Genomic DNA, 23,087 nt, shown 5'->3' with positions numbered 1-23,087 from the left:
TGGGCTCTCTGCTCAGCGGAGAGCCTTCTTCCCCCTCTCTCTCTGCCTGCTTCTCTGCCTATTTGTGATCTCTGTCTGTCAAATAAATAAATAAAATCTGTAGAAAAAAAATGTAGCTACTTTTCAGTGAACGCACTAGTGCTGTTCATTCAGTACTGGGTTAACCCAAGAGTAAGTGAATTTACTTAACTTGGAGAGTTTTTTTCTTTCAATAATAGCCTTATTGACATAATCCTCAGACCATGAAATTCAGTCTTTTATTTCACCACAATTGAGTGAGTTTTAGTATGTTCACAGACTTGTGCAACCATTGCCCCTGTCTCATTTCAGAATTATTTTTTTTAAGATTTTATTTATTTATTTGACAGACAGAGATCACAAGTAGGCAGAGAGGCAGGCAGAGAGAGAGGAGGAAGCAGGCTCCCCGCTGAGCAGAGAGCCAGATGTGGGGCTCCATCCCAGGACCTTGAGATCATGACCTGAGCCGAAGGCAGAGGCTTAACCCACTGAGCCACCCAGGCACCCACAGAATATTTTTATCACCCCAGAAAGAAATTGCACACCCACACACACTCACCCCCCATGCCCCCCGTTTCCCATCTACTTTCCCGTGACATGTACTAATCTACTTATTCTGTGTGTTGGCCTGTTTTGGACTTTAAAGGAATCATGCAGTATGTGGCTCTTTGTGTCTGATTTCTTTCATTTAGCATCACATTTCCAAGGTTTATCCATGTCATAGTAGCTTGTGTCAGGTTTGTGTCTGAATAATATAGTATTTCACTCTGAATGTATCATACTTTGTACATTATTCAGTTGATGGGCATTAAGGGTTGTTTCCACCATAGTATATGAAAGGAGAAAAATTATATGTGTGCATAAACTCCCCTGAATATTTGTGTACTTTTTTTTTAAATTTCACTTTTTTTTTAAGATTTTATTAGAGAGAGAGTGTGCATGCACAAGCAGGGGAGGGGCAGAGGGAGGCAGAGAAGCAACTCCACACTGAGCAGGAAGCTCAGCTGCAGGCACTTAGTCCCAGGACCCCGGGATCAAGACCTGAACCAAAAGCAGACAGTTAACCGACTGAGCCACCCTGGCGCCTCCATGTACACATTTCCTCTACGGACATATATTTTTATTTCTCCTGAATATACACCTAAGAATGAAATTGTTGAAGTTTGTGGGAACTTATTTTGAGGACCCACCAGTCTGTTTTCCAAAGTGGCTGAATCATTTTCCATTCTCACCAGCAATGCATGAGAGTTGTCATTTCTCCCTGTCTTGGCCAACGCTGTCTTTCATTGTGACCATCCTGCTAGGTGGGGAGTGGAACCCTCCATGGTTGGGATTTCCCAATGATTAATGACGCTGAGCATCTTTTCATGCCATTTATACATCTTTTCTGGAGAACAACCTACTTAAGTCATTTGCCCATTTTCTAATTGGGTTATTTGTCTTTTTATCATTGAGTTATAAGAACACTTTGTATATTTTGGATACCAGTCCCTTATCAAAAATACAACATGCAGATATTTTCCCCCATTCTGTGGGTTTGTCGCTTCTCTGACAGTGTGCTTTGAAGCACAAATGTTTCTAATTTTTATGAAGTCTAGAGTTCTTTTTTGTTCTTTTGTTGCTTGTGCTTTTTTATTGGTTTTACAATCCTTCCCTGATTTGAGATTATGCAGGTTTCCTTCTTTGTTTCCAGGAGGAGGGCTCGGCGTCCCATTTTTCATCATGTGGGTTTGTACTTGATTCCTGTTTTCAGCACAGTGCCATCCTGCAGCTGTCTGTAGGACTTAAAGTTATACTCAGGCTTTTCCAGGGAGGAAGTTCTGCTGTCTTTCTGCAGAGTAGGAAGGGGATCTGAGCGAGTGGCTGCTGCTTACCAGATTTCCAGCTGCCCTCATGCTCACAAGGAACTGTTCTACGGGATGAGAGGGGGTCATTTTCCAGGAGCAGCGGCTGAGCTGCTCACTGCTGGCTCACGTGCAGCTTTCTTTCTGGTCTCTGACTTCTCATATACAACCTGTCCATTTGCCAGGAGTTGTCCCTCCCTGCATCCTGGTCATAGTAGCATCAGGTAGTTAGACCTTGGAGGCATCTTATATTCCATTAGAAGGGACCACAGGTTTTGTTCATTTTACCAGAGGCCACTGGTAGGTCTTCCTATTCATAAATAATTTTACCAGAGGCTACTGGTAGGTCTTCTTATTCATAAATAATTCTTAAATACCTGGAATAAGGCTGTTTGATTAGTTTTTATACGTTGCTGGTTTGTTTTGTTAATGTTTGGGATTCTTGACCTGCATGTTGAAATGTGAGTTTTGTTTCTTCTTTTCCCTTCCTGTTGCTGGTCCAGTTCAGGTATCAGATATAATCGGCCTTGCCCTCCTCTTAGTCGTTGTGTGGTAGGCATGCTGACAACACTGACTCCGTCTCTGGCCCTCCAGTTTCATGCCCATGCAGTGACCTCGCCAGGGCTCTGTGGTCTGGGCCCCGTGGAGGTTAACGTATGCCCTGACCAGAAGGGGGGAGGCTTGTTCCGATCTTCCCTAAAGAAGACACCGTAGGTAACTGGTCAGGATCACTGGCCTGCAGAAGACCCCAGTTTAGATGATTACCCTGTGACTGTGCCCCCATGCCCTGTGCTACCGAAGAGCCAGGGCAAGGCTCGCCTGGACTGGGCACAGAGCGGCTTCATGCTCACTGCCCTGCCTGCCTGCCTACCTCAACTCCCCATTGGTAAGTTACCCCACAGCTCTGTCGGCACGATGGGGGCCGGCTTCAGCTTTCAGTCGTGGAGGGGCTGCTCAGCTGGAGGACACGTTACTGACCCTCCACCTCCCTTTAACACGTCTGCATTCGTCGCACTGTTTGTTGTGTTGAGCCTAGATTTTTAGTCCCAAACTCCCTGTCTTCAGTGAGTTCTTCAAACTGAGTGAGTTTTGGTTATTGTCCGTTAGTAATTGTCCATTTCTTCTTATCGTTTCTGAGTGAATTGGCTTGAAGCAGTTTCTCGGGTAGCGTGGACCACACGCCTTTAGTACAGACGTGTATGATGGTGCACATTTGGGGTCGTGTTTCCCCCGCAGGCAGTGTTTGCTTGGGTCCCGCTTCTCACTCAGCTCTGCCAAAGTCTTGTCTTCTGTCTTGGTGGATGCTCCGTCTTAGTTTCTCCACGTGGGGCCTTGTGGACACAAATGCTGACCCTGTCCTCCATTCCACTCTGGTCGGCGCCCGCACAGGGCAGCGCTGTTGTTTTACACCTTGTCTCCTTTCGTCCTCTCCCCAGGCCCCCACTTGACCGCCCCCTGAAATACTTCCACTGAACTTTCAGTCATCACTTGATGTCCTATATGTCTGAATTACTAAAATGATGCATTTTATTTTTATTATGCATGTATTGTTAACCTTAAAAATAGTTATTTTTACCAATAAAAATGGATTCATTTGGGAATAAAAATGACAGTTTGGGACCAGCAAGTTAGGGCTAAACCATGGGTTAAGTCCAACAAACAAGGGAGAGGAATGTCATTTTCTGAGAGGGGTTTTAGTATAAAAACTAATTTTGGTGTTGTTGTTGTTGTTTGAGAGGGGTTTTTGTTGTTGTTGTTGTTTTAAGATTTTATTTGTTTATTTGACAGACAGAGATCACAAATAGGCAGAGAGGCAGGCAGAGAGAGAGGAGGAAGCAGGCTCCCCACTGAGCAGAGAGCCCGATGCAGGGCTTGATCCCAGGACCTGGGATCATGACCTGAGCCGAAGGCAGAGGCTTTAACTCACTGAGCCACCAGGCGCCCCGAGAGGGGTTGTTTTAATGAAAGTTTATTGGAGGCAAGCAAGAGTCCAGGCCCGTGAGGGCTTCTTGCTGAGCTGCAGGGCTGGTGGGTCTCTTGTAGGAGATGCTGTGCCCCTCTCTCCGGGTTAGGGGCTGTAGTTGAAGATTGCTTCCTTTGGGAGGAGCCTGGAATCCCTAGTTCTTCTTATGACTGGCATTGAACCGTGCTGCTCCCCCTCCAGCTTCCCCTCCAGCCTTCCCCCCAGCCTCCGTTCCAGCACCCCAAGTCTGCTTCATGCAGTTTCCCAGTGTTAATTGTCACACTACCTTTGGAAATAGAACTTAATGTTTTATGAAGTATGTTTTTAATTTTGTGCTCCAACTTCTTTCTGATTCTTATTTATTCACACTCTTTTTTTTTTTAAGATTTATTTATTTATTTATTTCACAGAGAGAGAGATCACAAGTAGGCAGAGAGGCAGGCAGAGAGAGAAGAAGGGAAGCAGGCCCCCTGCTGAGAAAAGAGCCCGATGTGGGACTCGATCCCAAGACCTTGAGATCATGACCTGAGCCGAAGGCAGCGGCTTAACCCACTGGCCACCCAGGTGTATGTTTGGGTGCCATTGTGTCCCAGCAATGTGCTGAGCACATACAGTGAATCAAAATTGGCATTAAGGGATAGTGAAGAGATTTCACTCAGCGCAGACTGGATGGGGAGGGCTGGATGTGCTTCTCGCTCTTTCCTTCCTCCTGCTGTGTAGGCCTCCATTGTGTACTTAGCCGCTTTGCTCATGTTGGGTTCCTCAGCTGCGTCCACGCCCTGCTGCCACACAAAATCTGGTGATTACTGGCCCCTTGTGCATCTGTGTGAGTCTCTGGAGCCAGCAGTATGTCCTGACACACGCCTGTCTCATTTCTCTGTGGGGCTTCCCTACCTGGTGGTGCATCCATCTCCGCTCCCCTGAGGTGGGATATGGAGGCCCAGCTTCCCACAGCCCTGCTGGGCAGCATTGTTTTATTTTGTAATTTTCTGATTATTTGGGCCTTTGAGTATCATTTCATCTGCTTAGGAGCTGCTGGGGTTTTCCCATTCTGTGAATGCCTTTTCATGTCTTCACCTCTTCTCGCTGCATTCCTAGTGCGTGTCTTGATTAGCCCGAATCCCATGTGCCTTGTAGACTTTTCTTCCTGTGGTCCGTTTTCAGTGTAGTACTCTGTATGTCAGTTTCAAGACACACATTCGTGTTCTTCCTATCGTCAGATGTCTGAACTGGGATGAATCTTGGGGCCCCTGAGAGTTGTTGTCAGCAGGGACATCCTTGTCTCTGTCCCTGTAAACTGGTCCTGGCTGCATTTACTGCTGACTCCTCCACAGAGCTGTGAGTGCTGCTGGCAGGGAAACCAGCGGCTGGCCAGGGAGAGGTCCAGACTCCTCCCAGCCAGTGAGCAGAGGCTGCAGTGACTGAAGCTTGAGCCTCCCTCCGTCAGATTCCTGCCTGTGGGTGGTTGCAGCTGGCTTTTAGAAATGCGATTCCATTGGGGGAAAGATGAATTCAGTCCAGGGAGAGAGTTCGGCATCAGAATTTGAGGTGTGGGAGATGCTAACCTGTCGGGCAAGCTTGGCGATGATGAGGGAGCACCCTGCAAGACACGAGGCGCTCCTGGCAGCAGAGAGGGGTCTTGTCAGTGCACCCATGCGGTCTGTGACTTGGAGCCGTGGAGCAAACAGCCGGGGCTCCCGTGGAGCGGTTAGGGATGTGTTGATGAATTTCTGTTATGTTTTCTCGCTTAGTTGTGCAGACGTAGTGTGACAGAAATCTGTGTCTGAGATACCTAATAGAACTTCTCGTTCGGTGTAAACTCAGAAATTGTAAGATCACAAGAAAACATCCTCCTGTTTTCATCACAGTTTTCCTTCCTTTAAGAATGGCCATGGCATCTTCGGTTCGGTGAAGTGTTCGGTAAGTGTTGCCCATCTGTGAGCTTTGTCTGCGGTGTCATCACTGAACCAAATTCTCTCCCTCTGTCTTTTTTTTAAAGTAGGCTCCATGCACAGCAGAGCCCAACACAGGGCCTAAACTCACGACTCTGAGACCAAGATCTTAACTGAGATCCAGGGTTGGATGCCTAACTGACTGAGCCCCCCAGGATCCCCAACTAAATTCTTAATTTTGACTCCGATTCATCCATTTTGGTCTCTCTCTTAGTGTGTGGGAGGATTTGTGCAGAAATCCTCTCCATACTCCCCGGCGTCGCAAGGACATTCCTCCACATTTTCTTTTGTTACCTCTTCCAAAATATCTTCTAGGTTTTTAATATGCCTAGAATTCACCTTTGTGCATGTTTATCCAACTTTATTTTGCTCCACAGAAAAAGAAATGTGTGTGATTTGGCAGTTTGTGGTGCATCTGCCGTCATTTGCCAGATGTTTGTATGCACATAGTTCTCCTGGGCTCTGGAGTCTTTCGTTGCTCTAGGGAGCTGCTTTCACACTGCTACCCAACCCATTGTTCGTGCAGTTCTGTAATCCTAGTCTCCTTCTGTTAAAACACTTAAGTTCACTTTCTAATTACTGACTCTCACTAATAGTGAGGTTGTGGCTTTTGGTTGGGAAGGGTTTTATTTTCCCACCTTCTGTCCTCTGATGCCTTCATTGTGAAACTGTCTTTCTAGCTTGGCTGTATTTGCATCTGCGAGAGATCCTGAAGGGTCCCATTCTCTGGTGTTCCGTGGTAAAGGCCGAGTGTGACATCCCTGCAAAGCTGCGCAGAGCACGGGTGGGACCCTTTCATTTCTGCCCGCAGCTGCCCTTTCCCTGCTCCAAGTGCCGACAGGAACTAGGTCCCGGACTCCTACATCATGCTGCCTCCTGACAGCTTATCAGCTGTGCTCAGCGGTTTGGGGTGTACTTTTCCTGGATGGTTTGATTTCTCTGTTAGTGGTTTTGTTTCATTTTGTTTTGTTTTTGCTTATTAGTTTTTGTAGAACAGCCTTGACTTTCCCAGCAGCAGCCTTTACTACAGACTTGTCTCCATAGTGGCTCCATCTTTTCTCTTTCCGAGCGCCAGCGACTCCATGCCAGCAGAAGCGGGAAACCTACGAAGGCCACTGAATGACATTTTGGGTTCAGAGTCAGAGCAGGTGGTTGGAAGGAGAAGCCCTTGAGGCCATAGGGAAGAAGGAAGGAATATTTAGAGAGCACCTCTTATGGACCAAGCACTTAGAGCTGTACTCCAGAGAGGTGGGTTTTCTCCCGATTTAATGGATGAAGGAGCAGAGACTCACTGGTCTAGGAAGCTTCCCCGAGCTTCAGAAGCCAGGAGGAGCTGGAATGCAGGTGCGCCCCATGTTCTTTTCCCAGAGGCCTCCTGCCTTCTGTACAGGTCCAGTTGCTTCTGGTGGTCATTCTCTTCCTTCCCAGGTTGCCCAGAATCGTCTGTTTCTCTCCTTGAAAACCAGTTCTTTGAATCTGGCCCAAGAGCAGGGTTTTCTGGTCTTCCTGTGAAAGTATCATTAGCAGAGCACTTGTGGTCATCTCAAGAGCCTGTCTGCGGTCCCAGCCTAGCTGAGACCTGGGCTCCCAGGCTACTGGACACCCTGTTGCTTTATTTCTCCCCGGGGCTGGGGCAGGATCCTTCTTACACAGTATTCTGGCACTAACTGTAGAACTGGGAAACCTAGCCCACTGACTGCTGTTGTCTCTTTCTGGAGTTAACAGGTATTTTCAAACTATTTAACTATAAAGCCAAACGTTTTCTGCCCATTCTTGCTTTTGATTTTGATGTTTTTATATTTCCTTCATTTTTGTCTTATTCCAAATTTTCTCCCAAGGTACTTCATTTTATTTAGCTACTTCTTTCTTAATGAGTTTTAAAATCAAATAAAGGTTTGCCATTTATCTGTGTTGGAATTATAGCTCACTTGTTTGTTGTTGTTGTTGTTTTAAGTACTACAAATTAGCCTGATAATAAAACTAGTGGCTGATTCATAAATACCACTTCCTAATTTTACACTTCAAAAATAATGAGAAGAAGGCGCCTGGGTGGCTCTGTCAGTGAAGCAGCTGACTCTTGATTAAGGCTCAGGTCATGGTTTTAGGGTCATGAGATCAAGCTCTGCATTAATAAAGTTCCACACTCAGCTCTGAGTCTGCTTGGGATTCTCTCTCTCCCTCTGCCTCTCCCCTGTTCCCGTGTGTGTACTCAAACTCTCTCTAGAAATCAATAAATCTGAAATCAGTTAGTTTGAGCAGAAGCTAGGAGACCGGTGTGCAGCCAGGGTAGTTGAGTGACATCAGTTTTGTGTCTCATGTGGCCCCAGAGTGTTGTGACAGCACGTGCCCTGAAATGTGATTATCTGCTCAAATCTACTTCTGTCCACTCTTTCCTCAGACCCCCAGCCACAACATGTGGTGAATGGAAAGAAATGTGTCAACTTTGCCTCCTTTAATTTCCTGGGATTGTTGGATAACACTTGGGTCAAGGTAAGTAGATCTTGTGCATAATCGCAAATTACTTAGAAAACTGGGCAGGAGAGACGAGACCAACGTAGAACATGGGAAGGGGCTCCCTTTGCTGGCCATTGGCCATTGCTTTTTCTTGGTAGAGCTGTGTTGTGACCTGGGTTCGAGAGAGGGTGGGCAGTCAGGGTGTGTGGTGTGGCTTGGGGGCCGTGACATCCAGGGAGCCCTGTGAGCCAGCCCCCAGGTCACAGTCGGAGGTTTGCCTCAGAAATGGCTTTGTGTCCTGGGAGGACAGTGAGCCGTTTGGAGGAAAGCCTTCTGCCTAGAAATGCCAAAAATCATAAAGGTCTTGAGTTAACCATGTTTGGATAATCAGACTAACACCGCTTTTCCATGTTTTAAGTTCTGTCCTTACATGTTTGCATGTATCTCCTCTTCATGTCCAGTCACAATTGCCACACTTCTAAGAAAGAAAGGAACATAGTTGGCAGTGGGGCGCCCCGGGAGGAGGGCTAAAGAGTAGGAAACGTCAGTTTTGAACCCTGAAGATAAAGCATTAAGACCTGACTTTTCTCCCACAAAGGTGGCAGTTTTGGCATCTCTGAAGTATGGTGTGGGGACTAGCAGACCTAGAGGATTCTATGGCACGTTTGGTATGTACTGCTGTCTCCTTCATACTATTCACCTGTGTCTAACGACAGACTCAGTTTCATTTCAAAACTCCTTGGAAAAGAGATCTGTGATTAACTGTGGCATTGAGTGGTTGAGTCTGTGTGCGTGAGGGGCCCTGGTCCTCGTGGAGGAAAGGACCTGCTGCCCGGGGCCAGCTCATCAGCCCGGCAGAGCCTGAGCTGCTCTTATAGGTGCCCCAAGGACCGTGGCACAAGGAGACCTAGTTTGTTTCTGTTGTGCTTGCCTGTTGGAAGGGGACGGGTCCTGCTGCAGATGGCCCTGCTCTTCACAGTCTTGCAGGAACCAACTTCTTCCCTGTCCCCTTCCTCCAGTGTCGAGCCTACCATCCTTGTGCTTGTCCGCGAGGGTGCAGCCGAGGGCCGGTGTGAAGGAGCAGGCTGCGCGGCTGCAGTAACCCTTGAAGCAGGCACAGGGTGTTGCACATGGCTCTGCCTACCTTCTGCTGGGGAGCCCAGAACCTGGCTCGAGCCTTGCTGTGAGTGGGCTGGGGGATGGCTCCAGCTGGGCAGCCACCTCCTACGGGAAGGGAGACAGGACAGATGGGGTGGGAGGTGGTGAAGGATTGATGATGTGGCTCTTTCTGGAATGAAGAGTGTCATTAATGACCAGCTAGGTCTTAGGATGAGTGTGGTTCCCAACTCATAGTCCCCAACTCAGAGTCCTCAGGGAAAATGTTGTTAAATGATTGTTCACGTGAATATTGTAGGGGACGTAACATTCTGGCCTCCACATGGCAGCATGTGGGGAAAATAGAGCCTGGGAAATCTCTTCTGTCTTCTGTCCGAGTTTCCATGTCTAAGCCTGTGTGTGTGTGTGTGTGTGTGTGTGTCTGTCTGTCTTTCTGTCTTAAACAGTGAAGGTATTTTTATTGAAGGGATAACCTTTCTTTATTCTGTAGCTAGCTTAGTATTAAATTATTGGTATTGGAAATAGACAACAGAGTAGGTGTCCCAATATTTTAAGTTGGAGTGGGTCTGAAATATCTTGTGTTCCAGCATCCCAGTCCTTCAGAAGTGGTGTAGAAAGTTCAGAGAGGTTATGTGACTTCTTCACAGTCACACAGCTCATTAATTTCAGCCTTATAACGAGGAGCCAAGTACTCTTGATGGCAGGACCAAAGACTTACAGAGTGCTGGTCATTTCCCCTCTTTAGTCTAGTGCAGACACGGGTTGTCTGCTTGGTTGTTACTGGTAAGGAATTATTTCCTAGATAAGTAGTATTAGAGAGCTAGGCAAGACTTTTTTTGGGTTGTTTGTTGTAATCTGATCAAGAAGAATTTCTATAATTTGCTTGCTGGGGTTAAAAAAATTACTTTCTTGATAGCATTTCTTTCTAGGGAATTTTATTTGCATGTGTGGCCTTGGCTTCTGATTGGGAGTTAATTTGAGAAAATAGATTTATTGCTGAATCAAGTCATGAAAAAGAAAGGTTTCAACTCTTTGAAACCAGTTTTCCCAGAGTTGGTAAAATAGCCCAGTCAGCTCTGTGTATGGCTCCCGCGGATTGAAGTATGCAGTAGCGGCTTGTCATGTGCTTCCAGATGCGGGATCTTTAGCTCACAGTTTGTTTTCTTTTCTTTTCTTTCTTTTTTTTTTTTTTAAGATTTTTATTTATTCCTTTGACAGTGAGAGACAGCAAGAGGGGGAACACAAACAGGGGGAGTGGGAGAGGGCGAAGCAGACTTCCGGCCAAGCAGGGAGCCCAATGAGGGGCTCAGTCCCAGGACTCTGGGATCATGACCTGAACCGAAGGCAAACACTTAATGACTGAGCCACACAGGTGCCCCAAGTTCATGATTTCTAAGTATTTTTGATTGAATAATTCAGCCCAGGATGGGAGCTTCGGAAGGTTCACAGAGAGTGAAAGTTGTCTCCTCCCCTACCGTTATCGCAGCCAGCCCCCCCACCCCCACCCCCGCAAAAGGCAGCTACTAAGAAACTACTACTATGAGTAGTTCCTTATTAATTTCTCCAGGGACATTTTTAGCAAATGCAAACTACTTCCCATTCATAACGTTTTCCCGCTATTTTTACAAAAATGGCAGCATAGCCTGCGTGTCTTCTGTACCTTGCTGTTGGAGTGAGTTTGAAATTTAAATTGGGTTTGAATTTTTTAGGGCTTATAAGCAGACTCCTTGCTAAGCGCAGACCCTGACACGAGACTCAGTCTCAACCCTGAGTTCATGACCTGAGCCAAAATCAGAAGTTGGATACTCAACCAACTGAGCCATGCAGGCCCCCCCCCTGCAAAAGTTATTTTTTTAATGTCTTCTTTTTTTTTTTCCCCCGGGAGTAACATAGTCAGGCATCCACTTTCAAAGATGAAGAGACTTCTTTGTTTAGCTCTTTTTTCAGATTTTCAAAAATGAATGTACATCACTAGTAAAAATCTATTTCTTTGTTAAAATGTTTTCCTTTTTATTATTTCATAGTAACGTATTAGATGACATTAGATGATTAATACAGGAAAAAGAAGTCAAATGACGGTTGAGTTAAAATTCGTCTAGTTTCTTGGGCTGAATGTTCTGCCTTTGGCAAGTAGAACTCCTCAAGATCTCTGGTCCTCTCATCAGGACCATGTGATTAGTAGGAGTTTTCCAGCTTCTTATTTTATTGTCAGAGCATGTGTTTGAGAACGGCACGAAGAGGATTTGTCAGGCCCTAGAGAGGTCTCTCCTCTAGGGCTCGGGCTGCACGCTTGGACAATTTCTCTTATTCAGCTTCTCGGCTTTCCTTGAATACGTTCAGATCTCTTTTTCTGGAGGTTATCACTGGTTTCCCAGTATCTGCTTTGCATACACAGTGCCTTCTTGACTCTTTGTTTTTAAACTAACTCAAAATGCAGTCAGTGACAGGATTTCATGGTGAAGGATAGTGGCATTTAATTGTGTTCAGGAGCCATTAGTGAACACTTAAATTGTTCAGTTTATTTTTCAGAATATATTCTTTCTTTATTTTTTTTTAAAGATTTTTATTTATTTATGTGAGAGAGAGAGAGACAGTGAGAGAGAGCATGAGCGAGAAGAAGTTCAGAGAGAGAAGCAGACTCCCCATGGAGCTGGGAGCCGGATGTGGGACTCGATCCCGAGACTCCGGGATGATGACCTGAGCCGAAGGCAGTCATCCAACCAACTGAGCCACCCAGGCGTCCCTATATTCTTTCTTTAATTCAGAGCAATCAACTGAGTCATGCCTGCGTGTTTTATTAGGAGGAACATTTGGTCATAACATTCCTAGACCTGCCACTTCTTTCTACTAACTGGTCACAGGGTTGCTGTTGCAGGATAGGTGGGGATGCTCCTTGTTTGCACAGCTTAGAACGTTTTGGCAAGAATCACATAAGATGCTGCACGGAAAAATGTTTTGGAAAACACTCAGCCCTATATTTATGTTCTAATGAGTACATAAGTATATTATTTGTATTTCTAAGAAAAGTTGTCCTTGTCTCCAGGGATAGAAAAAAAAAAACAAAACCGTATGTAACACAAAATATAGAAGCCTTAAGAAAAAATGTAGTTGGTTGTTTCTAAACTGTTCTGAAGTTGACTATTTTGTAGTCTTTCCTTTGGAAGACAACCAAGAAAGCCGAAATACCTCTTAGCAGAGTAAAAGAGGAGATATATAAAAGGGAAGGCAGGGGGCACCTGGGTGGCTCAGTGGGTTAAGCCACTGCCTTCGGCTTGGGTCATGATCTCAGGGTCCTGGGATCGAGCCCCATCGGGCTCTCTGCTCAACAGGGAGCCTGTTTCCCCCTGCCTCTCTGCCTACTTGTGATCTCTCTCTCTCAAATAAATAAATAAAATTTAAAAAAAAAAATAAAAGGGAAGGCAAATGGAAAAATTACTATAATATGAGGTTCTTAAATATGTGGGGTTTGGACAACTTAATTAGAAAATGGTGTAACTGTTTTTTTCCTTTTAAAAGAAAGCCTTTTGTCCTACAAATATTGATTTACCTGTACAAACACTTAAACGGTGTATTGGTTTTTCCATGCCAGGTGTTATTGTGAGTGTTTCATGGGCATTGACTCATGGTTCTGGTAACAGTCCTTTGAGGTGGGTCTGACTGTTACCTCTTTGGCAGAGGAAGGACCTGAGAGGCACGGAGCTGTTTCAGGCCTGCCCTGGTCCACATCTGGTGAGGCGGGGGGCCAGATCTGAACCCCCTGAGATGACTGCCGTGGCCAGGCCCTGCCTTGGGTGCCAGACATCCTGTACAGGCCTCAAATCCCTTTTGTTAGGTTCTAGTTAGGGAACAGGTGCAAGAAAGGGCAGTGAGTGCTGTGAGGGACACAGCTTTCTGGGCACCTCCCTCTGTGGCCTCTGTCCTGCAGTGTGTGTTCCTAGTGGTGAATCTGAGGGTGTAGTGCTCTACCTGCACTCTGTGCAAATCCGTGGAACAGTTGGTGGAACAGTTTGTCTGCACAGAAGACCGAAATCAGAAGCAGGAGAGCACAGCCTGGCGCTTTCCCTGCTTGCTGCCTCTCCCTCCCTTGGGCTGAAAGTTTATTCATTGCACAGAGTAGCTGGCACACATCAGAAGTCATGTAGCACTCTGCGCCCGCCTGTCACAAAACCTGCTCTGCGAGGCTGCCGTCATCTAAAGCCCAGTGTCTTCAGGTATGAGGAGAAAGAGGCCAGTCTTTGTTAGACTTTGGGAAAGGCAAGAATTGGTAAGTCATTGACTTACCGTAAATTCTTCTTAACCACTTTTTGGCAGTAGTAATGTAAAAGCAGTTACGAGTATTTATGACGGTGGGAACGTTTCGAACATGTAGTTTTTGTCCACTGCGTAGCTAATGCTAAAGCCCTGAAATTAAGCCAAGTTGTTTGGCTTTCTCATCGCTCAAAAAATGAGTCATGTAAAGCAGAGTCTACAGAATGATTTAAAATCTTCTTTGTATTTAGCAAAAATAGTTTGTGTCCATAGCAGGTGTTTTGTTTTTGAAATGGAGATACCGGATGAGAGCAGTTCTGGGGCTCGTCTGCTAACTAAATCATGGAGGTTTGGGGTAGATAGTCCTGATTTAGAGGCCACATTGTCATGTGCAGAGGGGGACTTGCCCTCATTCTGATCAGAAGTGGGGGTGACAGGGGCTTGCCTGAAGGCATGGTGCAGAGAGCACTCTGAGGAGAAGGCAGGAGTTTCTTGCTCAGTGTGGGGGATGCCCGGTTCCCTAGCATGTGTCTGCTCCCCTTGTTCTCGTCCGATTTTCCCCGAAACCTTTCACTGGCAGCAAGTGGCAGAGGACGGGCCATCAGGGTCAGGGTCATGTTCTCTGTGTTGGTGATGTCACAGGTCTGATGCTCAAGACCTCAGCACCTGTTTGATACCATTTGGATCACATGGGATACAGTCATTAAATTTGTTACTATAAAGTCCCACACTTAGCTAATGTTGATGTCATCTGTGCAGTGACCGTGACCTCTCAGGAATGGAAGTCAAATGGCACTTCATGTGCTTTTCGTAATAGGCTATGTTGGTGTACATTTTAACTGCCAACAGGAAGAGGCATGTTTGGTCTTTCGTGTACACATGTCTTGGAGGAATTGTGAAAATGAACTATTTATCCCATTCCAATCAGGTTATAATAAAAGAATGGACTTTTTAAAAATATATTTTAAAAAGTGTTTAGATGATGGAAGTCCAGTAATGTTCTCAGTTCATTTGTTAATCAGACATGCAGTGGCTTTCAGGTAAAGCCAGGTAGTCTGGTAAGCATAGGGTCAGGGAGGGGGACTGGGTTTGTGCCACCTGACAGAGGGGCATGACTGAAAGGCAGGAAGCAGCTGGCATAGGAAAACTCCAAAACTCCAAGCCTGTAGGAAGAGACAAGGGGCCAGGTCACGCCTGCGGCCTACCTGCCTGAAGCACCTCGCTCCCTCTGCTCTCAGACACGTGCACCGTGTCTCCTGACAGGAGACTGAGCGCTCTTGCACGTGAACGGAGGGTGCAGGTGGGAACTCGCCACCGAGTGGCAGACAGCAGTAGGCAGGTGCCCTGAGCTAAACCCCAGTTTGATGGCAAGAGACCTGCAGTGAGGAGTGCGAAAACTGAGCAGCTAGCAAGTAAGCTAGAGCTTGGCAAGCTAGCAAGTAAGCTAGAGCTCGCTTCAGGCGTCTGCTTCCCTGACCCTTGACAGGGAGTGTGGCAGAACTCTGATGGTTGTCCGAGTGTGGGTCCTACTATAGTGAAAAGAGCTAGAGGAATTTTTAAAGTCCTCTTCTCTCCTGGGTAGTGTCTCGTTTTAGGACCACTTTGAAGTATTCAGGTTCAAAGCTGGTCCATGCACTGTTTATTCTAGTCACGGGAGGGGCGTGTAGCCTGCCTGCTGGGGAGTGTAGCCCGGTGCCTGAGACTGGGAAGGTGAGCGGCAGTGAGCGGCCACGATAGGTGGTCCCAGGTTAACGGACACAGTCCGTTCCTGCTGTTACACCAGTGTTCTTCACAAGCAGCTTTTGTAAATTACTGTATTTCTCTTTGTACCACACATCCAAAGTCCCTGTACGCTTACGTGGAGAGTCGGACAGGAGAGCAATTGCTGCGGAGCTAGAGCAGGTGCATGCTGCGTGCTGGCGCCGCTGCTATTTGCAGGGCGCGGGCTCTTCTATTCATCTTTTCTTTTCCTTTTAAAGTTGGTTTCCAGCTGTCTTAATGTCTGGTGTGGTACCTTCTGCTAAATGGGAAAAGGCTTTAATACCGTGTCACACGTTAGTAAAGCCTCCATATGGTTGGTTGAGGGAAGTCAAAGCAGGTGAAGTTGCTGGGCCTTGTGTCGCTGAGCTAGTTTGGTAGAGAAGCAAGAGCCAGGATTGGAGTAGCCCTACTAATACCTTGTAGGGGCAGAGGAGTAGCTGATGCCGTTCATAGGCTTGGGGAATCTTTTCGGCTGAGAGTCATCTCAGTAGATCTCATAAAATTTACAACTCAAAGACAGTTTCATTTTGGTCATAAAGTGATAGTATTACTAACTAAACTGCTTACGTTATTTTCTTTATTCTGTACTTAAAGAAAAAGAATTAGAAAATGTTTTAACCACTTAACATTTTATTGTAGATGTGCACTTGGATTTGGAAGACTGCCTGGCAAAATTCATGAAGACAGAAGAAGCCATCATCTGCTCCTACGGGTTTGCCACCATAGCCAGTGCAATCCCACTTACTCCAAGAGAGGCGACATTATGTTTGTGTGAGTAACTTTACCTGTGTTGCCAGTGAGAGTTCCTCTGGAGATAATGGTGATCTTCCTGGAGAATTCCTTTGTTAGAGGTTATCTGCCTTAGGTAATAATGACTTTCTGTTTAAAGAGGAATTTCCATGAAGTAATTGGTGCAGCATTGATGAGACCATCACTACAAGGATGCCGAAAGCATTTTTTTTTAATTGATTGGTTTTATTTACTGATGTCGGGAAAGCCAAACTTACTTCCCTTTGTAGCTCTGTGGCAGTGTAGTGCCCTTGAAGGTCCATGCTTCGCCGCCCATGCAGTCGCTCAGTGGAGTCCTCCATTGCCCACCACCCTGCCCCGAGTCCTGCTCTCTGCTGACCTTGCTTCATGGCTTGCTAGGATCATAGAAGCCACGAGCAAATCTGCGTAGTCGAGCATACGTGCCCTGGCTGTGTGGTGTCTGGAAGAGCGGAGAGCCGTGGGCTGGAGCTGGCCCAGCTAGGCAGCCAGCTGTTCCACTGCGGGCGCCACCCTCTAGCCCAAGCCTCTGCTTTCCTTTGAGTGGATCATTAAGTGACTTTGAATTTTAGGTCTCAGATTTACTTTTGTTTCCTCTTTTCCTTTTTAACACCATAGCCAGAATAATCTTTTTTAAAAATGCTCATCTGATTATGTCATGCTTAAGAGCTTCCATCGTTCCTGAAATAAAGATCCAAGTTCTTACTGCAATCTTCTGCATTCCAGACTACCTTTCCAGGCTCATTTTATCCCCTTTTCCTTCAGGTACTCATGCTATAGACTCATTGGCCCTATATGCTGGTTTCCTCTTGCTTTTGGGCCTTTGAACACACCAGTCCCTGGGCCTAGAATAGTCTTCCCCCCTCCTGATGCTGGCTCGTGCTGCTCACCCCACACGGTAGTGCTTCTACTGGGCCACCCTCCCTCACCTCGTGGACCAAGCTGAGACCCCTGCCACATGTGGGGAAAGTCTCACAGCCAGAGGGGTTTGGTCTCCTTGGGAACCCAAGATCACACAGGTGCTCACACTGCCTGTTGTGACAGGCCCTGCCTGTCAGGCCTCCCACATGTGCATGGGCGCACACATGCACATGGCCCCTGTCCCCTGCTCGTCCCGCCTCATGCTCGCTGGGCTCTGCTTCTGCGGCACTTCCGTCGGTTCTTACTAGTTCATTGCCTAGGAATGCATTTCCTCTCAGTTGTGCTCAGAAAACACCAGCTTGGTCGATAAATGGACAGAGACTGGCACTTAGAAGAGGGGTCCGAGCGCCAAGGCTCAGAGCCCAGCTTCCCATGGCCCCCACACCAGCCTCTCGCTTCTCCCCGGTGGGCTCCTGCCGGCACGGCAAGCTTGGTCACACGCCATAGCACTGGCCCCATTGAGCTTCGTGGGTCCAGGGCTGGAGGTATGCAGCACATTCTGCCCCTCTAGCCCCCAGCAGCCCGAGCGCCAGCATACGGCTGCGCAGAGCTCGTGTGCATCCTCATCAGGTCCCGAGTGCGGGATTGTGTTTTCTGTGGTACCAGCCGGGAGGCCTGGGCTGCGCTCGCTCCTGCTTGCTGTGCTCTGACACATCACTTTAAACATTCCTCCCAGAACTCATCCGGAGGTGGGAGCCCTAGAGGTGATGCTGGTGGTTAGTAAATTATTGGATGAATTCATTAGGCCTGGACAGTTATGCGCAGGGCTTAGTCTCTGACTTTCAGTAAATAGTGGGAGAGCTTTGCCAGCAGTAATCTCGGTGGAGTGCTTGCTCACGTGCTAGGTCTGTCCCTGTTCACAACAAATAGTACGGAGATTCTGTGGGCCCTTTGCCCTGTCTCCACCAGTGCTTGCTTCATAGCTGGGATATGGACATGGATGAAGTCAAGATCCAGAACATTTCCGTCGCCGCGAGGATCCCTCACGTTGCCTCACGATCCCTCACGTGGGTCCTCCCACCCTGCCCACTCCTTATCCCCTGGCAGCCACCTCAAGTCTCCCTTTTTGTAATGTTGTCATTTCAAGATTGTTAATACAAGTGTGGTCGTACACTAAATAGTGTTTGGGGAGTCGCTTTTTCCCTCGGCATTAATTCTCTGCAGGTACGCCTGTGTTGTATGGATCGCGAATTCATTCCTTGTGATTACTGAGTCGTACTTCATGGTCCAGAAGCAATACAGTTGGTTGAACCACTCACCGACAGAGGATGTCTGAGCTCTTTCCTGACTGGGGCTAGAACAAAGAAGGCTGCTGTGAGCATTTATGCACAGGCCAAGGGGTGCAGCTGCTGGGTTACATAGCATTGTGTAGTTGTTTAAGAAATTGCCTGTTTTCCAGAGCAGCAGTACCATTTTGCATTCCCATAAATAGTATTTAAGTAACATAGTTTCTCAACATCTCAGAAGCAGTTGGTATTGTCATTTTTTTTTTAATTTTAGCCATTCTGATAAGCGTATAGAGAGATTTTATTGTAATTTTAATTTATATTCCCCTGATGGCTAATGATGTTTGCATTTTTTGGACTTTGGTCTTGACATCAGGCGACTAGTCCATAAAATCCCCTGGGATTCCTTCTTGTGTTTTCTGAAGAAATAGTATAAAATTAATGTTAGCTCCTTAAATGTTTGGTAGTTTTCTCCAGTAAAGCCAACCAGGCCTGGAGATTTATTTTTTGAAAGAATTTTAATTCTGAATTCAATTTCCTTAGTACTTAGAAGGCCAGTCAGATTGTCAGTGTCATATTGATGAATTAGGATGGTTTATGTTTTTTCCAGGAATTCGTTCTTCTCAGTTGTCAAACTTAGGTTGTGTTCTTTTTAATATTTCCTTTTTATTCTAAATATTTGCAGAGCCTGAAGTGATAACACATTTCATTCCTGTCTGGTATTCTGTCTCCTCTCTTTCTAGTTAGTTTTGCTCCAGTTGTTAATTTTATTTATCTTTGCAAAGAATCAGCTGTTTGTTTCTTTTTTTTTTTTTAAAGATTTTATTTATTTATTTGACAGAGAGAAATCACAAGTAGGCAGAGAGGCAGGCAGAGAGAGAGAGAGAGGAGGAAGCAGGCTCCCTGCTGAGCAGAGAGCCCGATGCGGGACTCGATTCCAGGACCCTGAGATCATGACCTGAGCCGAAGGCAGCGGCTTAACCACTGAGCCACCCAGGCGCCCGAGCTGTTTGTTTCAATGATTGTTCTCCATTGTATTTTTTGTTTTCAATTCTATCACTTTCTGCTATTGTTTCCTGCCTTCTGCTCTTTTTTGGCTTCTTTTTGCTTTTCTTTTTCTAGATTCTTTAGTTGGGAATTTTGATTATTGATTTGAGACTTTCCCTTTTTTCTAATGTGTTAGTGCTGTGCACTACTTACGTGCTCCTCTAGCCTTGTCCCACACATCTTGGTCTGTTTATTTTCATTTAGTTTGGTATATTTTATTTTCGTTTAGACTCTCTTTGACCCACAAATTATTTAGAAGTGTGTTTAATTTCCAAGTGTTGGGAGATTTTAAATTTGTTGCAGTTTGTGTCATGGCTCATGATGTAGTCTGTGTGAGAATATGTTCCCTGGTCAATTAAAGAGGAGTATTTGGCCATTGCTCAGGGATGTGTTTCATAGGTGACACTTAGATCTTCTTAGTTTATGATGGTGTTGAGGTCTGGTCTGGCCTTGCTGATTTTCCATCTGGTAGTTCTACAGTTACTGTAGTTGTGATTTGTTTGTGTTCCTTTCTCTTACCTTGGTTTTTCTTCTCAGCCTTTTGTAGCTCTGTCGTTTGGTGCATATTTTCTTGGTTAATTGATCCTAGTTATCACTGTATAATGTTCTTCTCTGTCTCTGGTAATTTTTCTTTGCTCCAAAGTTTACTTCATCAGATAACAGCGTTGGTATTCTGCTTTCTCCTGATGAATGTTTGCATGCTGTATTTTCTGTGTATATCATACACACAGCCACTGCCATGTTATTATATACCTTGTTGTATATTTTCTCATAGGCAGGATATTGTTTGATCCATTCTGCCAGTCTTTGTCTTTAAATTGTGTATTTTGGCCATTTACATTTAAAGTAATTACTGGACATGTGAGGACCCTTTATTTTTTGTTTCATATTTGTTATCTCTTTTTTGTTTTTCTGTTTTCTTTTTCCTGCCTTTTTGGGGGTTAAGTGAACATGTTTTGGGATTCTATTTTTACTTATCCATGCTGTTTTTGAGTGTTTCTCATTTCATAATTCTGTTTTTGTTTTTAGTCATTGCTTTCAGTATGACATTACGTATACACGTAAGTTATCACCTTCTGCTGATCTCATCATTTTACCATTTCAGGTAGAGAAACCTTTACCTTCCTTACACTTCTCTACTCTCCTTGTTTATAATTGTTTTCAGTACTTCTTGCACATACATTGAAAACCACATCAGGCAGTGTCACAATTTTTACTTAAATCATCCAAAATAATTTAGAAAGCTTGGGAAGGTAAGAAAAGCCTAGTGTGTTTGTTCATGATTTTACTTACTGTGTTCTTTCTTCCTCTCTGATAATCTGAGATTCTTTTGTTTTCTATACTTATTTTTTTCTATGTGGAGAGCTTCCTTTAGCCATTCCTTTCCCCAGGTCAGCTGGGGTCATATTCTCTTGGTTTTCCTTCATTTGCCTTCGTTTCCCCTGTCCTTAAAGGATCTTTCTGCTTGTTACAGAATTCTTGTTTGAGAGTTCTCTTCTTCCAAGTATTTGGGATATAACACTTTTTCCTGATCTCCATGGTTTCTGATTGGTCTCTCAAATTATTTTTCTCTTCTGTGTAAGGTGTCATTTTAGGGCTGCTTTCAAGATTTCCTCATCATCATTAGTTTTCAGAAGCTTTACTATAATTTTGGCGTTTTTTTTGTTTGGGTTTACTTGTATGAATTTCGCTCAGCCTCTTACCAAATTGGAAGCATCTTCCATCCTTATTTCTTCGAGTACTTTTCAGCCCCGCTATCTCTCCGTCTTCCAGCACTCCACTGAGGCCAGTGTGGCAGCTTTCGTTGTAGTTCCACAGGTCCCTAAGGCTCTGTTCTTTGATTGTCATGTGTTTTTCTCTGGTTTCCGTTGCCTAGCTTCTGTTAGGTCTGTCACTTCTCCCATTCTTTTCTCCATCCCGCCCAGCCTGCTGCTGAGCCCATCCACGGTACTTTTTCTTTTTTTCTTTCTTTCTTTTTTTTTTTCTTTTGGCCAATGTATTTTTCAGTTCTAGCTTCCCCATGGGATTCTTTGTCTTCTATTTCTTTCCTGGGGCTTTCTGTTTTTCCCTTGTTCCAAGCATGTTTATAAGTGCTCACTGAAGTATTTTTATCATCACTGCTCTAAAATGACTCTCAGATAATCCGTACATCTGTCAACTCAACATTGGTATTTGTTGATTATTTTCTTTCATTCTCTTTGATATCTTTTGATTCTTGATATGACAAGTGGTATTCGAAATTGGGACATTTTCATATTCTGCTACCAGAGTTTATGCTTTATTTAAACCTTGGGTTTTAGTCGGCTTTCTCTGTCACTCTTCCATTAGGGGTGGGGGGCATTCACTACTGCCTCATTACTACCAGGTGGAGGTACAAGGCCAGGGTCCCCCTTCCACCTCCATTGACACCCGGGTGGGGTGTTTTCATTTCCGTCAGTGTTAATGAGAGTCCTACTCTCCCCTGAGCCTCCTCTGGCACAGCTCAAGCCAAGAAGAGGAGGCTGTCCCTCCCTGCAGGGGAACACAGGCTGGGGCTCTCCATATGGTCTTCACTGATGCCACTGTGAGGACCCTTGTTAGTGGCTTGCGGGGTCCAGTCCTGGCTCCCTTCTCTGAGGCCACTTGGGCGGCTGTTGGTGTGCCTCTTAGCTTTGCAGAGGTCCGAATCTGGGCCCCTCAGCCCTCGCTGGTGTGGATAAGCCCAGGTTTTTCTGTGGTTTGGCTGCAGTCGAGTCATTTCTGCTTGCTGAGCTGTCCCTTTGGCCACAGAGGGCAAGCTTCTGTGAGCTTTTTTACCCATGCCCCTTGGCACTTGGAGTTGGTCAGCTTTGTCAGCTCCAAGTCAGGGAAGCCCATGAGACGTCATTTCATAGGTCTTCAGCTGGCCTGTCATTTTTCTCCACTCTTCAGAGTCTTTTTATGTTTGTTTTATATGTAGTGTCTGGGGTTTGGGCTTGTACTTAGAAAAACAGGGAAAATAGGACTATTCCATCTTTGTGGCAGAAGCCTTGCATATACTTTAAAATAATACAGCTTAATGTCAGAGACACCCTCCCTCCGTAACTAACTCAGTTTAGAAGATCTTACTGGAGTTTCAGCCGCAAAACCAGTCAGCAGTTGGTATCACTTCTCATGGCAAAATAAGAGCAGAGTCTGTTCCGGTCAAAACCTAGATGCCACCGAAGGTGAGATCACCAGCGTCGTGTGTGTTTCTTAGAAAGAAAAAATTGCTGTGAGTGAACAGATGTGCACGCTGACTTCTGAGAGAGTAAAATGAGGCAGGGGTGTGCTCCGTGCAGAGGAGTGAGTGTGGTCGCTCTGAAAAAGACGTGCAGAGTGAGGCACAAACAGTGGCGTGTAAGCCGTTAGATGGTCTTACTGATCTGCGTGTTAACAAGTGCGTGTTTGTTGAGCAGCTACAGAAAGCAAGCATTCCTTTTCTGAGAATGTTGACAAGACCTTTTAAAACCCCAATTTGGTGGGTCTTTCTTCCTTGCAGAGACAGAGCTGCCTGCTTTGCCATCCAGAAAGGATTGCAGGCATCACGGAGTGACAGTAAGTTATTTAAGCATAATGACATGGCCGACCTGGGGTACCTGCTGAAGGAATAAGAAATGGAAGATCAAAAGGTATGATTCTTTTGAAAATTATACAGTTCTTTGTGCTTGCTAACCAGCTAAATTATATATGAAATGATAAATTGTCATGAAAACTTGCCTGCGGATCACTTTTGGATATGAAATGAGGGCATTCCTGCTTATTAAACACA

At 45.6% G+C, this 23,087-nt stretch overlaps 1 pseudogene across 1 annotated transcript in view; it reads left to right on the top strand.

Annotated features, from left to right (window-relative positions):
* The window catches only part of LOC309870389 (serine palmitoyltransferase 1-like), a 45,853-nt pseudogene that overhangs the window by 2,177 nt on the left and 20,589 nt on the right, over nucleotides 1-23,087 (top strand). Inside the window, exons 3-6 of the transcript XR_014316501.1 lie at nucleotides 8,176-8,267; nucleotides 8,830-8,899; nucleotides 15,996-16,127; nucleotides 22,818-22,947. The product of XR_014316501.1 is annotated as a serine palmitoyltransferase 1-like (transcript). The remainder of the gene's footprint in view (nucleotides 1-8,175; nucleotides 8,268-8,829; nucleotides 8,900-15,995; nucleotides 16,128-22,817; nucleotides 22,948-23,087) is intronic.

Source organism: Mustela nivalis, assembly GCF_964662115.1.
Source record: "Mustela nivalis genome assembly, chromosome: 7".
NCBI classification, from domain to species: domain Eukaryota; kingdom Metazoa; phylum Chordata; class Mammalia; order Carnivora; family Mustelidae; genus Mustela; species Mustela nivalis.
Note: the sequence above shows the minus strand (reverse complement) of the source record. Positions and strands in the feature narration are given on the sequence as shown.